This window comes from Apium graveolens, chromosome 1 (assembly GCF_009905375.1).
Source record: "Apium graveolens cultivar Ventura chromosome 1, ASM990537v1, whole genome shotgun sequence".
Taxonomy (NCBI): Eukaryota; Viridiplantae; Streptophyta; class Magnoliopsida; order Apiales; family Apiaceae; genus Apium; species Apium graveolens.
The window spans coordinates 161,485,938-161,498,662 of record NC_133647.1 but is presented as its reverse complement, the minus strand read 5'-3'; the positions used below and the strand labels follow the sequence as shown (position 1 = coordinate 161,498,662).

General features: G+C 34.8%; 1 pseudogene; it reads right to left on the bottom strand.

Moving 5' to 3' along the window:
• Positions 1 to 9,698: 9,698 nt before the first annotated feature.
• Positions 9,699 to 10,862, bottom strand: LOC141708890 (uncharacterized; annotated as a pseudogene).
• Positions 10,863 to 12,725: the final 1,863 nt, after the last annotated feature.

Genomic DNA, 12,725 nt, shown 5'->3' with positions numbered 1-12,725 from the left:
GTGATGATCGTAGAAGCACTGGGGGAATGGCATTATATTTAAGTGAAAGTCTGATAGCATGGGTATCTCAAAAGCAACATTGTGTTGCCTTGTCATCTTGTGAGGCCGAATTTATGGCTGCAACTGCAGCAGCTTGTCAAGGGATTTGACTCCAGAAATTACTAAGTCAGGTTACTGGAGAAGCTTCAAAATCAGTCATTTTATTTGTTGATAACAGGTCTGCAATAGATTTAGTAAGGAATCCTGTCTTTCACGGTCGGAGCAAACATATTGACGTGAGGTTTCATTTCATTCGTAACTGTGTGGAACGTGGAGACATAATGATCAAGCACATCAGTTCAGAACAGCAGAGTGCAGACGTGCTTACCAAAGCTATGCTAGCAGCTAAGTTTAAAAAAATGAGAGAGTTGTTGGTAATTAAAAAGTTGCAGGACAGTGTTTAGATTAAGGGGGTGTATGTTGGAATTAATCTAAACATGTTTTAGTTAATTAAATAAATGCTATAATATGTTGGATATTGTCAGCTTAGTTAAGTATTTGAATCAGTCATAGAACGTTAGGGAGTATTTATAGGGAGCAATAAGGTGGTGGCATCATAGTAGGAGTCAGGTGCTATTTTCTAGCAAGTCACGATAGGTGTAGTTCATCCTACCAAAAACAGGGAGCATCCTGTCTTGTGAACATATTTCTTTGAAGTTCAATTTGTCTAAAACTGTAGTCTATCAATGTCCAGAATGTACTCCGCAGAAATTGATAATACTAAATATCATTCAAAAAGGATTCAAGATGTGGTGAAACGTATCGATGTCCACAATGTAGTCAAAAGAAATCAAGTACACTAAATTTCATTTGAAAAGGAGTTCTAGTCCTAGATGTGATGAAACTCCAGGTTGTTAATTCTTCTATTAGTAGCAACAGAACCAACACTTTAATTTATCATGCAATAACTAATATGAGTATTAACTTTGCTAGTATAAATAAAGATATTTCAACTTTACACACCAGATACCACCATCTCTATAATTACACTAAACGGAAAAAAGTTAATAAATTTGCAAAGGCAGACACTTTACATACCTGAGGACTTATTACTGAACAAGTACTTTATGACAGGATCGGTAGAGCTGGATGAATACTCGTATCTTGGTAATCTACCAGGTACAGCTCTTTCAGGTTAACATATGGAGAACACCGGTACTTGAAGAAATTGGGATCCTTTAAGAGACCCTTAGAAGGTAATGTAAAGTAGCAATAAAGATAAGACTATATATTAGAATGTAAATTAATTTCGATAAAATTAGACCAGGAAACAATGTTGTGTGATAAGCTCGATTAAAAATACATTTACCTGAAATGTATTTCTATCGAAACAAACTCAGGGTTCCTAAGGTAAACCAATCCAAAGCATCCTACCAAATGAAACACTTGAATTGGTTAAAACTATAGATAATTTCTTCAATACGAGGATTTCAACTTTGGAGAATTAAACTTGTCAAACAAGGCAAACTCCATTTTGTTAGTGAGACATAATTAACATTGATTGAGGGAAAGCTTTCTTAAGACGGGAAAACTCAAACAAGAATCAAGTTTTACGAAGGACATTCGAAGTTTGTCAACACAGCGGGTAGCTGCAAGGAATAAGATTAGTAAAACAATGCCAGCAACAGATTCATTGATACCATTCAAGTCTAAATCAACAGAGCAGGTCTGGACTTGTTGAGTACGACCAAGAAGAAATCTAGTAATGAAGTTGAGATATTTAGCATCACTAGCTAAAATAATACGGAGGGATGTGAAGTTTAGATTTGAGAAAGAACGCCAGAGATTTACCCATCATTTCGAGAGAATGCTGGTTTGAACTACGATATTGAGGCCAACTCCTAGAGTGGCCTAAAGGTCCAAATTTGGACCAATTTCGGTCAAATTCACCCAATAGTGGCCTAAATCTCGGTCCAAATTTGGACCGAGATTAAAATAGTAGATTTTAATGTATTTCTTTTAGTTTATTACATAAAGTTTTGATTTCGGGTATTTATAAATGCAATTAACCGATATTAGGATATTATTATTATTTATTTAAATAATAATTTAAATTAAAAAATATTTAAACGTAATTAAATAAATATCATTATCAATCAATCAATCAATCGTACCCAATAATACCGCCTAGGGCAGTGTCTGGGGAGGGTATATCGTACGCAGTCTTACCCTCATTCCAAATAATGAAGAGGCTGTTTCCTTAAAAGACCCCCGGTTTGTGTGTGTGCACAAATATGTGTCTCCTAGGTAAGTAATGATCCATAAACATAAGTACAGTAAGCGAGGCAACGATAAATAATGATACAATACCTCGGCCCATGGCCTTCTTCACATGGGACTTACCGTAAAAAGCTTCGTTCATTGGTTCATTGTCATAAGCCCCTTCTATTTCTCATTTTACACTCCTTTTGATGCCTCAAACGCAATATTTTCCTTGGAGATCACTCTCCAAACTAAATATTTGAATTACCACAAACCTGTCCAAAAAAAACTAAAACAGCACACAACCCATCTACCATATCATGTAATTAGTCATATGGCTTTAAAAAGCGACATTGTAGCACCTACACGAGCAACTAAGACTATTAATAACTATGAGAACAAACTACCAAACTTATTAAGTATAAGTACTAGACAAAGAAAATTATTACAAGCTACCAAAAAGTGCACTAAATTACAAACTACACATGCAAACTACGAAAGTCCAAACTAATCTGCCACCCTAATCCTCCTGCGCCAAGATCTCCTATCTGAGGTCATGTCAGCAATGAGGTTTAGGGCCCTTAAGTCCAGCATGAGTAGATCAGTCAAAGTCCTCCTTGGCCTCCCTCTCCTTCTCGATCCCGATACCACTAAATCCTCCACCCTACGCACTAGAGCAGCTACCCTTATTCGCCTAATATGCCCAAACCAACGCATTCGACCTTCCCTCACTTTTTCTGCAATAGGCGCAACTCGTAATTTATTCCTAAAAAACCATTTGACAATCTATCCAACATGGTACGTCCACAAATCCACCTTAACATTCTCATTTCCGCCACCTCTAACCTGCACTCTTGAGCCTTTTTCAATGCCCAGCACTCTGACCCGTATAACAAGGCCGGTCTGATCGCTACCCTATAAAATTTTCCTTTTACTCTGAAAGGAACCCTCCTATCACACAATACTCCTATAGCAGCCCTCCATTTTAGCCATCCTGATTTGATACGATGTGTAACATCCGCATCTATCCCCCCCTTTCTTATGCAAAACGGAACCCAAATACCTGAAATTATCTTTGGGGGGAAGTACTTGATCGGCCATCAGAACATCCACCCCTTCATCATTCGGTTGATTACTAGAGTTACACCACAAATATTCCGTCTTAGACCGACTAACCCGCAATCCATTAGATTCCAATATATACCTCCATCGCTCTAATGTTACATTAACTGCAACCCTTGTCTCATTAATTAGGACTATATCATCTGCGAATAATATACACCAAGGTACACTATCCTGAATCCCCCTAGTTAGATCATCCATTATAACTGCGAAAAGAAATGGGTTTAGCGAGGATCCTTGGTGAAGTCCTATTCCTACCGAAAAATAATGTGTATCCCCAACCGGTGTTCGAACACACATTCTTACCTGAAAATACATTTCTTGTATCGCCCTCATATATATCCATGGCACCCCTTTAGCCACCAAACTTTCCCAAATTACCTCACGCGGAACACTATCATATGTTTTCTCCAAATCTATGAATACCAAGTGTAAGTCTTTACTATGTGCACGATATTTCTCCATCACCTTTCTAAGAAGGTGAATTGCTTCCAAGGTTGACCTGCCCGACATAAAGCCAAATTGATTTTCTGACACTTCCACCTTACTTCTTAACCTAGTTTCAATCACTCTTTCCCATAATTTCATAGTATGACTTAAAAGTTTAATACCACGATAATTGCTACAGTCCTGTGCATCTCCCTTATTTTTATAGATCAGCACTACCATGCTAAGCCTCTATTCCTGCGGTATGTCACTAGTCCGAAGTATATTGTCGAATAACCTCGTTAGCCATTGCTCTCCCTCTTCACCAAAACACAACCATACCTCTATAGGTATTTGATCCGGCCACGTAGCTTTACCTCTCCCCATCTTATGTAATGCTCCCTTAACTTCGGCTCTGCTAAAAAAAGGCTGAACACCAAAGTCAAAGCTAGACTCACTATCTACTCCTATCTCCCTAACACCGATTCTCTCCTCATTAAATAACTCCCTAAAATAGTTATGCCATCTGTTCCGAATATCCTTATCCTTCACTAGCACGTGTCCATTTTATCCTTTATACACTTAACAAAACCTAAATTTCTTCTCCTCCTTTCTCTAACCTTCGCCAATCTATAAATAACATTTTGACCCTCTTTTGTACCAAGGTGATTATAAAATGTTCGGTGTCACCTCTCTATTATCGTGTACTACTCTTTTCCTCATACATATATCCATTACCAACAAACGATGTTGAGTAGTATATGCCTCACCCGGGAATACTTTACAATCTTTACAATCCATGTTGCCTTTTCTCATAAGAAGATAATCTATTTGTGAGTTACAACCTCCATTCCTAAAAGTAATCAGATGATCATCCCTTTTTTTAAAACAAGAATTCACAATCACTAATTCTTGTGCCAATGCAAACTCCAAAAGATCCCACCCACTCATGCTCCTCGACCCAAAACCAAAACCCCCATGAATGTCTACATAACCATCCGACTATTCGCCAATATGACCATTAAAATCACCTCCTATATATAAACTCTAGTCCCTAGGTATCAATCTAACTATTTTATCCAAACAATCCCAGAAATTCTTTCTCGCCAACTCACTCAAACCAATATGGGGTGCATACACACTTACAATATTAACTACCTCTTCATTAACTACGAGTTTAATCTTCGTAATCCTATCACTGACTCTATTCACTTCTACTACATTCTCCTTCACGAGCGTACTTATCATAATACCCACGCCATTCCTTGTATTACCAACCCCTGAATACCACAATTTAAACCCGTTAGCTTCCTTAGTGCTACCACCCTTCCACTTAGTTTCCTGAATGCAAACCACATCTACCTTTCTTTTCTTTAACATATCAACAAGTTCAAAAAATTCCCGGTCAGAGAACCTACATTCTGCGTACCTACTCGAAAATAGACATTAGTTGACCCTTGCCCCTCCCGAGAAAATCTTCTCCCTAAATTATTACCACTATCACCACCACCACCCCCACCCCTACTTCTTACCAACTCCATCAATCAAAGATAACTCTATGGCACAAAAATACACAACTTAAAAATGAAAAATACACACTATATAACAAGACACTATAAAAATGCAAATAAACTAAAAATAAATAAACAACAAGGAAATATACCTCTAAAGGCCTACTAAGTAACTGAACAAAAACAAATGATGCATGTTATGAAGACGATAAAGAAAAATCAAACATAATACCAACAGTGATTGTCGTAAGTCACAAAAATTCCCCCAAACTTCCGTAGTAATAATACTTTGATTCAGAACAATGATCTAGAGTGGTTGCAACGGTTAAAACTTTGATCCTTCCAAAGAGTCAAAAGGAGTACAAGAAGTTGAACACAATTCAAAGATTTTCGACAGGAACTCAATTGTATGATCGGAGCGGTTATATGTGGTTTTCAGACTCTGTAAATGAACTTTATGTATATTCATTTGATACTAGGGAACGTCAACACCTTTTCTTCCCTGTTCTTACGGTAATTGCCCGATCAATATGGCCGATGAATTAACAGAAAAATGTGCTAATCAGAGTAACAGAAGATAGATGAAGAAGATGCTTTAGTGTTACATGCTTTAGAGTCAGAAGATAGATGAAGAAGATGCTTTAGTTAACGATGTTTTAAGATTTAATTAATATTTGTACTTTTCTTATTTGAATGTAATGTTTTATTAACGGTTTTATTATAAAAATTATAACTAAATGTGTTTACTATTTTTCATATATATTTGAAGTTTAATTAGAATTCTATTATTCATTTATTAACAATTTTAAAATAAAACAAGTAATTAATAATAATAATAAAATATAAAGATAATATCTTACATCATATAAAAATAATATATTTATTATTATATGACCTTAAAATAATTAAATAAAAATTTTGAGTCTTGGACCAAAATTTAGACCAAACTGTTGAAGTTGAAGAGGGGTTTGGTCCAAATTTGAACCGAGTTTCGGTCCAAATTTGGACCAAACTCTTGGAGTTCTTCGGAGCTCAACACCAGAGGAGAGGATGCGATGAATGAGTTCATCAGGCAAAGCACTGATCCTCTCTTGTTCACTTGCCCCGTTGTTGCTTCCAATATCCTCCATTAAACACTTACAGAAATCTCTCGAAGTGTTTTTGTGTAGAGTAGAGCTATAAATGCTTTTCGCCATGTTCCCAATAATACACAAAATTGTATACAAAATTTTTCACAAAATGGACATGGTAAAGTATTAATTAAAATTGGTTTCTGCATTCATATCAACAGATCAATTAAATTATCACAAATCATGTGTAATATCATTTTGTAAATCTTTTGTGAAATATTACTCCAAGCTTACATAAGAAGCCTTTGTGTCTATATTCTAAGTTTAGTTCCCGAGCTTAGCTGATAAGCCTCGCGGTCTCAGGCTTGTTAGAATTTTAGACAAATAATAAATGTGATATAAACTCATTTTTTTATTAATTAATTACACACATGTAAAAGAATTAAACTTTTGACATTTCAGAAGAGGTAAAAGAATTCAACCATTATACCAACAATTGACATAAAACTTACTTTTATTTTAAGCACAGTGACAAACAATGTTACCAATCTGTGGGACGCAGGGCCATGAAGTAACATATAGCATTTGAAACAGTTTTATTGTGTGTGATTGTGGAGACTCGAATAAAGTTAATGAAAAAAAGTGAGTGTAAATTGATATGATAAAAATGGTGAACAAAATGTTGACAATAAGGAATGAAGCATTTACTTTCAAAATGTGATCGAAACCGAAAATTTTGAACAATCATACATATCATAATTTAAATTTTATTTTATTTTCTTCATTTTCATATATCTTAACCAAATACAAAATTTATGAGTTGAGTGTCCAACCATTTTCTTAAAATTGGAATTGTATTATAACCACGCAGATTTTTCTAAAAACTTTCTATTAAGTTTTAATTAACAATCGCCATAAAAAATTATTGTAAATAAGTCTAATATTATTTTATATTTTTTTATATTTTCCTAGTTCAAAACTATCAAGTGGTACAATCTTAAGTAGGGCTGCACAAAGGTCAAAAATCAGACCGGATCGAACCGATCCGGACCGGACCGAAAACCGGATTTTTCAGAATTTAGGATCGAGGACCGGACCGGCGCTATCCGGTCTTGACACCGGACCGGACCGGAAAAATCCGGATTGGACTGGGACCGGACCGGTTTGGACCGGTTTAATTAATATTTATATAAAAAAATTATTTATATAATTTTTTTTTTTTTTTTCAAATTTATATATATTAAAAAATTTGTTACTTGGTACGTCAATAAAAATTTAAAAGTAAGTAGATATTTTATTATTTTAAAAGTAAATATAAAATCTTAAGAGTATGAATATCAATATTTTATTACATGAATTACGAAATTTAGTAATTTAAAGTGTAGTATCGATCTATTTTATTATATGAATTTATTATCTATTAACTTGGATCAATAAAATATGATATTGGTGAATATTTAATATTTATATATGATCTTATAAGACATAAATTAAAGATAAAATAATTATATCTATGAATTCAGGTTCATTCAGGTCTGAACCAGATTTTTTCAGGTCTTGAACCGGACGAGATCAATTACCGGATTTTTTCAATTATAAGGACCGAAGACCGGATCGAGTATGTCCGGTCTGGTCCAGGTCTTGGACTGGTAGACCCGGTCCGGTCCGGTTTCAGGTCCAGACCGGAATTTTGTGTCGCCCTATCCTAAGAGGGGTTGTTTATGGACTATCTATCAAATTGAGACGGACATTAGTTTTTAGTACTGTTTAACGTTAGGTATACTTATCCAGGCTAAAAGTTATTATTAATTTTGTTAAAAATTATTGTGTAATAAGTTAAAAAATGATTGAAAGTTAAAAAAACAGTTACAAAAAAATTGGTAAGAAATACATTCTTTTTCAACTAACTTAATTTATATTGTAATTTTATTTGTCAAAAGTTTAATATTATAATTTAGTAAGAGATAACTTTTTCAAATAATATATGGTCGATAATCATAAATTAAAATAGACAACAAAATATTTTAAAATAATACTAAAAATGTTTAATCACCAAGATTATTATTAACACAATTGTTCTAAACCTTTTCTTAAATTTATTTTTTCCCACCCGAGACTAGGGGTGTATGCAGTTCGGATCGGATCGGTTTAGGGGTAAAAGTCGAACAAAACCGCGAAAAGCGGTTTTAGAAAATTTTCATCTGTGATTGCGAATTTGCGGTTATTTCGGATCGGTTTGCGGTTCAACCACTTATTTTAAAATAATTAATAATTTGCAAAAAAATAAATTCGGAATATTGATAAATTCAAGTTTAAGTTAAGTGAAAAATTTACATTCAAAAATAAAATACAAGCTAATTCTCCGTTTGGAGCAAGGATATTAAAAATATACAAAAATATGGAAGCGGGAGAGAAAAAAAGAAAATGATGAAAAAATTACATGTTGATTATATTTTCCATTTGTTTGGTTATATATCTTATAATTATTGTGAATGTTATGAACGAAGTCCTAACATTAACCTAAAATTAGTTAATAAATGTGTATACTTATTAATTTATATGATATGAACTACATTTTTGGAAATATATTTTATTATAAATATATGTTGTGATTTGCGGTTGCGATTTTGCGATTTTCAAAAATTTAAAAATGCATCCAAACCGCGAATGAGCGATTTTTAAAATTTAAATTCACAATCAACCCGCGTTTCATGATTTTTCGCAAAATACGGTTCGGTTGTGAGCGGTTGGATACAGTTGAGCGGTTGGATACGGTTGAGCGGTTCGTCCGTACACCCCTACCCGAGACTATCAAGTGGTCTGATGATCTGTAGCAGTAGTAGAGTGTTGCTTAAGAGCAGCTACAATGCTGCATGCCCATTTCCTCTTTTTATGTCAAATCATGCAGTCCAGGTGGAGAAACAGGGCAAGATAAAACATTTGGGCAAACTCCTCCAGCGCATGTGCCCGCTTTCCACATTTCGCGGGCCCTTCTTTGTCATATTTTATTATGGTTCAAGTTAACTAGTGTTTTGTATTATAATTTTAATTTGTTAAATAATATTTAAATTGTAATTATTTAAATTAAAATGATCAATTCTTAAGAAAATTAATATTAAAAGAGAATACATTCAACTGAATTAAAAACAATAAATTAAAAACATTACACGAGGAAACAAACAATTAAAAATAGTGCAATAAGAAATTAACGATTATTATGGAACTGCGAGATGTGCTCAACCAAGTCATTTTGTAGCTGACGATGTGTCCGTTTATCGCGCATTTGTAACGTATTTTGGATATACCTTTCATACGGGATAAATGGTTCTTAACCTAAATTTGGTTGAGATAAACCATTTGTTGCATCATCATAAATTGGTAAAGGACCAAATTGCGTGGCGTAAGTGTCTCTCTCGTCTTCAACAATCATATTATGCATTATAATGCATGCTCTCATAATTTTTCCAAGATCTGCTTTGTCCCAAAAACGTGCAGGACCACGCACAATTGCGAAACGAGACTGTAACACACCAAAAGCTCGTTCGACGTCTTTTCGCTGGCTTTCTTGATATTTTGAAAATAATTTTCTTTTCTCACTTTGAGGACGTGGTATCGTTTTAACGAATGTTGCCCATTCAGGATATATTCCATATGTTAAGTAGTATCCCATGTTATAAGTGTTTCCGTTGATGGAATAATTTACCTCTGGAGCACGACCTTCTAGCACATCATTAAATATCGGCGACCGTTCTAACACATTTATGTCATTATTTGATCCAGCAACTCCAAAAAATGCATGCCATATCCACAGATCAGATGAAGCAACCGCTTCCAGTATAATTGTTGCAACTCCTTTGTGACCACTCATAAACATTCCCTTTCAGGCTTTAGGATAATTTTTCCATTGCCAGTGCATGCAGTCTATACTGCCCATCATACCAGGAAAGTCGCGAGCATCACCCATCTGTAATAGTCGTTGAACATCACCGAAGTTTGGCTTTCGCAGGTATTCACTTTAAAATATCATGATGATATTTGAGATAAAAAATTTTAAGCACTCAACTGCAGTACTCTCTCTAATACGAACGTAGTCATCAACAGCGTCAGCGGATATTCCATATGCTAACATACGCATTGCCGCAGTACATTTCTGTAATGGTGATAAACCTTTTCTTCCCACAGCATCGACCCTTTGTTGAAAGTATGGATCGAAATTTGACATTGCATTCACAATACGTAGAAAAACATGCCTTCCCATACGAAATCTTCGTCGGAATGTTTCTTCAGGATATACCGGATTTGCTGAAAAGTAATCATTCTCTAGACGTTGATGCCCTGCTTCACGGTTTCTGAATATACTTTTTTGAGGCATGGATCTTGAGCTTTGACCATAAATTTCATGATAGAGTTCGAGACGACGATTATCTTCGGTATCGTCGAAGCAAAACTCATCAATAAATCCTTCAGTTAAATTTTCTAGTGTTTGATCCATATGAAAGTGATTTTAAAGATCTGAGAAAGGTAGTTTATATAGAAGGGAAAAAGAGAATTTATTCTAACGGCTAGATTACAAACAAATAAAAATAAACACTAGCTTCCAACGGCTAGATTACAAACAAATAAAAACAAACACTAGGTTCTTGCCATTATTTTGTCAAGCATTTTTGAATGAACTTTCCGCTGAGCCTCATTCATTTTACTAGTATCTGCCAAAATGACTTGCAAATCCATCTCAGTTTGTTTTGCTTCAATTTCTTTTTGTCGAGTCTCAATTTCTTTTTGCATAATGTTATTTAATGCTTCCATTAAGTTCAGCTTTTTGTATGCACTTGCATTTAATGCTTCCAACTCCTCACCTGCTTCTGTTGTTCTTGCCTTCCCTTTCCCCTTCCTTTTAGCTGCTTTCACTCCCATAGGACGAACCGGAGATTCAACAGCATTCTCACTTGTTGGTGTATCGTTATTTCCTGATGATGAGTAGGCTCTAGAAGAGCTTAATTTAGTTCTTTTAGAACTATCAGTAGATGACGGAGTTCTCCACTTGGGTTGTCCATGAAGCTGGAAATAATGTGGTTCAAAGTTAGACTTCTTCTTGTACGTGGTTGTATGAAGTGAATGAGCTGCATCAATTATGTTGCTCAAGTTTGAACCACTTCCGACTTGTTTTTGGGCCTTTTCAAAACACGCTCCATATTTTTGAGCACCTTCATTTATTCGTTGCCACCTTTTTCTTATAGCCACAACTCCTCTTTTGATGACACTGGGATTTTCTTCTACACAATATTGCTGAATTCGTTCCCAAAACGCATCAGCTTTTTGATCAGTGCCGACCAGTGGGTCAATTGATACATTTAACCATGCACTTATTAAGAGTTTATCTTCAACCCACTTCCACTGTCCGGTACTTTCTCGAATATCTTCGATTTCCTCGTAATCATCATTAAGATCAATAAATTTTGCATTATTAAAAGCAGGCACTTGTGAATGCGGGGAATTTTGAGTAAGTGATTGTTGGGTTTCAAATTGTGGGCTTGAAAATGGAGGAAATGGAAATTGATATGGAGAATTTTGAGGATACGGAAAAGGAAATTGAGAATTTACGGATTGTGGAAATTGATATTGAGAATTTGGGGTTTGAGAATTGAAATTAAAATTTTGTGTGTTTGGAAAAAAAGGATTTGGATATGGGTATGGAAATTGAGGGTTTAAATTTTGAGAATTTGTAGGAGGAGTGTTGTTTGGATTCATCTCTTAATCCATTTTTTTGGAGAAATAGAGAGTATGAATCATAAGAGTGTGAATTTATATTTATACGGGGTACAAATATTACCGTTACTAATATTTACGTTACAAAATATTAACGTTACAATTTATAACGTTAGGCTGCTTTTATGAACATTATACTGCTTTTGTCAACTTTGTTCAGTTTTGACAAAAATTTATTAATAAAATATTAAAAAGTGAGCAATTGGCCGTGGCCAGTATAGAGGGTGTGACCTCTTTTTTTTCTTTTGGTCCAATGCTGTGTCACGTGAATAGTTGGAGGCAGTGACCATTTTCAGTTTCCCAAAACACCAAGCGGCCTGCATTGCTCTAAGACCCTACACAATCTTTGAAACTCAAGCCATAATTACATTACTTACCTGTCATCCCACTGAGTCACTGACTGTAAAGTTGAAATGCACGAGACTGTCACATTCCCTTCCGAGATGAGCTCCTCAAAAGTTTTACGAGATAAATTTTTTTATTTTTGCAAACTATGTTTGTTGACTGTAAACCTAGTACTTCCTGTACTTGCATAAACTAAACTTCTCTTATTTGGTATTTCAAAATTCAAATCAAGTTTGTTAGCAAT